This window comes from Triticum dicoccoides, chromosome 7B (genome assembly GCF_002162155.2).
Source record: "Triticum dicoccoides isolate Atlit2015 ecotype Zavitan chromosome 7B, WEW_v2.0, whole genome shotgun sequence".
In the NCBI taxonomy this organism is placed as follows: domain Eukaryota; kingdom Viridiplantae; phylum Streptophyta; class Magnoliopsida; order Poales; family Poaceae; genus Triticum; species Triticum dicoccoides.
Genome location: NC_041393.1, coordinates 468657371 through 468664734, shown reverse-complemented (window position 1 = coordinate 468664734; position 7364 = coordinate 468657371).

Genomic DNA, 7364 nt, shown 5'->3' with positions numbered 1-7364 from the left:
TAGCAACCGGCGAAGTGGACGAACTGCCCCTGTTTCCCCTGCTTATAAAGAGGAAGGGGGCGGACGTTTCGCCCTTCCGAATAAAGAAACCACCCACGATCTCTCCCACGATGCCGCATTTAACGCGTGCCGTTCGGGGAGGGCGCGGTGGATACGGAGCAGGATACGGCGTGACCCAGGCCGTGTGTGTCCGTGCCCTGTTTTGGGCCTGGCCCAACAGCGCTCGGCACCGTGTGTGGCCCAGGCCCGGGGGCTCTTGTCAGTGTACTAGAGTAGGGGTACCCTAGTATCCCGAACTTGTGCACGGGCAGTTGCAGCACCCCGCGGCAAGGCTTGTCGGGCGACCGCCAAGGTCCTCCGTGGTTCCCTTGGAGCCATTCAAGAACAAAGTATTCAAGCCAAGGAGACAAGGCCCCGGCAAGAGGAGCTTGCCGGGAAGGCCAACCAAGGCATCCCAAGGAACTTGCTGCGACGCGCCACGCGTCTCGGCAAGGCAACAAGGCCCCGGCAACAGGAGCTTGCCGGGAAGACCAACCAAGGCATCTCGAGGCCCGGTGATCGACAAGCTTCCGGGCGCGACAAGACGACGACCGCGGCAAGGCGCTTGCCGCGGCAAGTAACCACTCTGTACCCACGCTCCAGCACATCCGCCAACGTGTCACTCTGGGGGCCTTTCCAGGCACGCGTGGCGTGAGGCTGTGCAGCCAGCGGTGCGCGGTGGCATGCGACGCTGACAAGATCGCCATCGTGGTGAACGGTGGCGTCCCTGACGGTCCCTTTCTGCACTGTTTGGGCGACACAGACGGGCATTTAATGCCTTTGTCCCCTGCTGTCAGGGTTAGGTAGGATACACTGTGCAAGTAGGTGTACCAACCGCAACACTTTTTACGCTTTTACCCTTCTCTGCGTTGCCACCTGTCGGTGACCCCTTGAGCATATAAAAGGAGGCCCATGCGCAACGTAGAGGGGGTTCGGCTCATTCGGAAGCCAGAAAAACACTTAGCTCTCTCGAGCAAGAATAGAAGGCAATCAGACAAGCAGCAGTAGGAGTATTATCTCTCCGGAGAGCTCCGAAGCTGGGTAAACTGCTCGTGTGCTTCGCCTCGATCTGCTCTTCGTGCGACCTCCGCCCCCTGCCGAACCGAAAGGGGCCCGGTCCGCCGGCCATATAGGTGTTCGCGGATCAGTTTCCCCGACACAATGAGCACATCACTTAGATAATAAACTAGGCTTTGAACCGGATACTCCTTGCCTGACTCCTTCCTTTCAACCACAACTTCCACACTGGCAGCTCTGTTGTTTGCAGCCACATATAAAAGCAAGGGCTCCTTCTTAATAGGAGCTCCAAGAACCGGCAGTTCAGCCAGCTGTCTCTTAAGCACCTCAAACGCCTCATTAGCAGCATCACTCCAGACAAATTTACCTGTCTTCTTCATCATTTGATATAAAGGGATAGCTTTCTCTCCCAGACGTCTTATAAACTGGCTCAAAGCTGCAATACGACCCACCAATCGCTAGATGTCATTGATAACGCCGGCTTAGCCAAGAAAGTGATAGCCTTGATTTTCTCCGGGTTAGCTTCAATGCCTCTCTCAGAAACCAGGAAACCCAGTAGTTTGCCTGCTGGCATGCCAAAGACACACTTGGTCAGGTTAAGCATCATCTTATAAACCCGGAGATTGTCAAAGGTCTCTTTCAAATCATCTATCAAGGTCTTCTTCTTCCTGGATTTCACAACAATACCATCCACATAGGCGTGAACATTGCGTCCAATCTGGTCATGGAGGCAATTCTGAACACACCATTGGTAAGTCACCTAGGCACTCTTGAGCCCAAAAGGCATAGACACATAGTAGAAGGCTCCAAAGGGAGTGATGAAAGTTGTCTTCTCCTAGTCCTTAACTGCCATCTTGATCTAATGATAACCAGAATAAGCATCCAAAAAGCTCAAGCACTCACAACACGCCGTAGCATCAATAATCTGATCAATACGAGGGAGAGCAAAAGGGTGAGCCGGCAGGCCTTATTAAGGTCTGTATAATCCACACACATACGCCAAGTGCCGTTTTTCTTAAGCACCAGCACTGGGTTAGCCAACCACTCAGGATGAAAAACTTCAATGATGAACCTAGCCACCAAGAGCCAGGCCACCTCTTCACCAAATGCCTCTCTTCATTGAAATGACGAAGAAATTGCTTGACCAGTTAAAACTTTGGATCAACATTAAGAGTGTGCTCAGTGAGTTCCCTCGGTACACCTGGCATGTCAGAAGGTTCCCATGCAAAGATGTCCCAGTTCTCACGGATGAACTCTATGAGCGCGCTTTCCTATTTTGGGTCCATATTAGCACTGATGTTGAACTGCTTGGACGAGTCGCCAGGAACAAAATCGACCAACTTAGTGTCATCTGCCGACTTAAACTTCAACAGGGGGTCATTCTCTATAGTTGGCTTCTTCAAAGGTGTCATATCAGCCGGGTCAACATTATCTTTATAAAACATTAACTCCTCGGTGGCATAGGCCGACTCAGCATACGCAGCATTACCCTCTTCACAATCCAGAGCAATCTTCCTATCACCATGCACCGTAATGGTGCCCTTATGACTCGGCATTTTGAGCTGCAAATAAACATAACAAGGCCGCACCATGAATTTGGCATAAGCCGGCCGCCCGAACAAAGCGTGATACAGGCTTTTGATCTTGACCACCTCAAAGGTCAATTTCTCAGCTCTAGAATCATGGTCATCTCCAAAGCCCACCTCCAGGGTTATTTTACCCACTAGATACGCCGACTTACCATGCACCACCCCATGGAAAACAATGGAAGAAGTCTTAGTATCTTTGTCAGTCAAATTCATACGACAAAAAGTATCATAGTAAAGGATATTGATACTACTGCCCCCATCCATGAGAACCTTTGTAAGCTTATACCCTCCTACTTGAGGAGCCACCACCAATGCCAATTGACTCGGATTGTCAACCCGGGGCGCATGATCCTCACGGCTCCATATGATAGGCTACTCAAACCACCTCAAATATTGAGGTACTGCTGGCTCAACTGAGTTCACCACCCGCTTATGGATTTTCTGATCTTGTCTGCACAGACTTGTAGTGAACACATGATATTGACCAATATTCAATTGTGTTGGATTGCTTTGATAACCAGAATGCTACTGCTGATTCCCTTGGCCAGATTGTTGATTAAAACTGCCTTGATTGCCTTGGCCATGAAAACCAGAGCTTGAACCGCCACCTCCAAACCCATGTCCATGAGGCTGGATCCTGAACTGCCATGAGTGCCATGATTATTTTGGAAAAAATAAAGTTTCTATACTCCCTCATGATGAAGCAATCCTTCCATAGATGACTGGTTGGCTTCTCCTGAGTTTCGTGCTTTGGACAAGGCTGATTCATCATGGCCTCAAGGTTGAATTTTGGCCCTCTGAACCGGGGCGCTGACGTTTTCCCCTTACGATGCTGATTATTACTCTGCATATTGGTGTTAGCCAAAAAGTCTAAACCGCCATCAACCTTGCACTTACCATTGCCACCTTGACCCGCCGTGTTATGTTGTCCTTTTGTATTGCCACTCTTTTTCCCTTTAACAGCTTTCTCCTCATCAGACTTAGGATCTTTAGTGTTATAAGAGTCGGCATATTTGACGAGAGCTGCCATGAGCTCCCCCATATCATTGCAATTGGGCTTAAGCCGCCCCAGTTTCTGCTTAAGGGGAAGAAAACGACAATTATTTTCCAACATCAGGACTGCTGAACCGGTGTTGATACTTGATGACTCGCAAGTATACGGGACAGTTGTAGCCTCTTTCGATAATTAAGAGTGTCGAACCCAACGAGGAGCTAAAGGTAGAACAAATACTCTCTCAAGTCCTATCAGCCACTGATACGACTCTAAGCATGCTTGACGTTCACTTTACCTAGAACAAGTATGAAACTAGAGGTACTTTGTACGTGTGATAGGATAGGTTTCCAAGATAATAAAGAACACGTAAATAAAATCTAGGGGCTGTTTAGATAAAGATGCAAATAAAGTAAATATAACGAGTGTGGAAAAGTGGTGGTAGGAGTTGTGGAATTGTCCCTAAGCAATTGACAATGTTACTAGACCGGTAATCACTATTGCAATTCTATTTGAGGGAGAGGCATAAGCTAACACACTTTCTCTACTTGGATCATATGCACTTATGATTGGAACTCTAGCAAGCATCCGCAACTACTAAAGATTCATTAAGGTAAAACCCAACCATAGCATTAAAGTACCAAGTCCCCTTTATCCCATATGCAACAATCCCCTTACTCGGGTTTGTGTTTCAGTCACTCACACAACCCACTATAAGAGAATCATGAACGCATTGCAACACCCTACAGCGGGAATCCCTCACGCTTGCGCGACACGGAGGGCACCATAGGACAGCACCAATAATAAAACATGCAACTCAAACCAATCATAGCAATTCATCAATCACCGATAGGACAACGAAAATCTACTTAGACATCATAGGATGGCAACACATCATTGGAAAATAATATGAACCATAAAGCACCATGTTCAAGTAGAGGGTACAGCGGGATGCGGGAGAGTGGACCGCTGAATATAGATGGGGGAAGGTGATGGAGATGTTGGTGAAGATGGCGGAGACATTGGTGAAGATCGCGGTGATGATGATGGCCCCCAGCAGCGCTCCGGCGCCACCGAAAGCAAGGGGGAGAGAGGCCCCCTTCTTCTTCTTCTTCCTTGACCTCCTCCCTAGCTGGGAGAAGGGTTTCCCCTCTGGTCCTTGGCTCCCATGGCGTGGGAGGGGCGAGAGGCCCTCCGAGATTGGATCTATCTCTCTGTTTCTGCGTTCTCCGATTCTGCCCCTTCATCGTTTCTTTTATATCTGGAGATCCATAACTCTGATTGGGGTGAATCTTTCTCCCAGATTTTTCTCGTAAAATTAGCTTTCTTGCGGCAAAAGGAGAGCGTTAACCTCCTTACGGGTGGCCCACGAGAGTCTAGGGCGTGCCCAGGGGGGCGTGCCCAGGGGGGCGCGCCCCCCTGTCTCGTGGCCACCCCGGACACCGTTTCGTGTTGATTCTTCCTCCGGAAAATCCCAAATATTCCAAAATAATTCTCCGTCCGTTTTTATCCCATTTGGATTCCGTTTGATATTGGGTTTCTGCGAAACATAAAACATGCAACAAATAGGAACTGGCACTGGGCACTGGATCAATATGTTAGTCCCAAAAAATAGTATAAAAATTTGCCAAAAGTATATAAAAGTTGAATAATATTGGCATGGAACAATCAAAAATTATAGAAACGATGGACACATATCAGCATCCCCAAGCTTAATTCCTGGTCGTCCTCGAGTAGGTAAATGATAAAAAAGATAATTTTTGATGTGGAATGCTACCTAGCCTAATCTTGATCATATGTCTAATCATGGCATGAATATTAAGACACGAGTGATTCAAAGCAATAGTCTATCATTTGACATAAAAAACAATAATACTTCGAGCGTACCAATAAAGCAATCATGTCTTTTCAAAACAACAAGGCCGAAGCAAGCTTATCCCTACAAAATCATATAGTTTGGCCATGCTTCATTTTCGTCACACAAAAATGCTCCCATTATAAACAACCCCGATGACGAGCCGAGCAATTGGTTCATACTTTTTAACGCGCTTCAGCTTTTTCAACCCTCACGCAATACATGAGTGCAAGCCATGGATATAGCACTGGTGGAATAGAATATAATGATGGATGTTATGTGGAGAAGACAAAAAGGGAGAAAGTCTCACATCGACGCGGCTAATCAACGGGCTATGGAGATGCCCATCAATTGATGTCAATGTGAGGAGTAGGGATTGCCATGCAACGGATGCACTAAGAGCTATAAGTGTATGAAAGCTCAACAAAAGAAACTAAGTGGGTGTGCATCCAACTTGCTTGCTCATGAAGACCTAGGGCATTTGAGGAAGCCCATCGTTGGAATATACAAACCAAGTTCTATAATGAAAATTCCCACTAGTATATGAAAGTGACAACATAGGAGACAATATATATGAAGAACATGGTGCTACTTTGAAGCACAAGTGTGGAAAAAGGATAGTAACATTGCCCCTTTTCTTTTCTTTTTTCTTTTTTTCGGTGGGCTTCTTGGGCCCCCTTTTTTATTTAGGCTTCTTTGGCCTTTCCTTTTTTTTCTTTTTTTTTCTTTTTTCTTTTTTTTCATGGGGCAATGCTCTATAATGATGATCATCACACTTTTATTTACTTACAACTCAATATTACAACTCGATACTGGAACAAAGATATGACTCTATATGAATGCTTCCGGTGGTGTACCGGGATGTGCAATGATCTAGCATAGCAATGACATCAAAAAAACAGACAAGCCATGAAAACATCATGCTAGCTATCTTACGATCATGCAAAGCGATATGACAATAAATGCTCAAGTCATGAATATGATGATGATGGAAGTTGCATGGCAACATATCTCGGAATGGCTATGGAAATGCCATGATAGGTAGGTATGGTGGCTGTTTTGAGGAAGATATAATGAGGCTTATGTGTGATAGAGCTTATCATATCACAGGGTTTGGATGCACCGGCGAAGTTTGCACCAACTCTCGAGGTGAGAAAGGGCAATGCACGGTACCGAAGAGGCTAGCAATGATGGAAAGGTAAAAGTGTGTATAATCCATGGACTCACATTAGTCATGAAGAACTCATATACTTATTGCAAAAGTTTATTAGCCCTCGAAGCAAAGTACTACTACGCATGCCCCTAGGGGGATAGATTGGTAGGAAAAGACCATCTCTCCTCCCCGACTGCCACTCATAAGGAAGACAATCAAAGAAACACCCCATGCTTCAAATTTGTCACACAACAGTTACCATATGTGCATGCTACGGGACTTGCAAACCTCAACAAAAGTGTCTCTACAATCCACAACCACCCACTAGCATAACTCTAATATCACCATCTTTATATCGCAAAACTATTGCAAGGAATCAAACATATCATATTCAGCGATCTACAAGTTTATGTAGGATTTTATGACTAACCATGTGAATGACCAATTCCTGTCATCTCTCTAAATAGATATAAGTGAAGCAAGAGAGTTTAATTCTTTCTACAAAAGATATGCCCATTCTCTAATAAATATAAGTGAAGCAAAAGAACATTCTACAAATGGTGGTTGTCTATATGAAGAGAAACAGGCAATCCAAACTTCAAATGATATAAGTGAAGCACATGAAGCATTCTATAAAGCCATACTCAAAAGATATAAGTGAAGTGCAATGAGCATTCTATAAATCAACCAAGGACTATCTCATACCATCATGGTGCATAA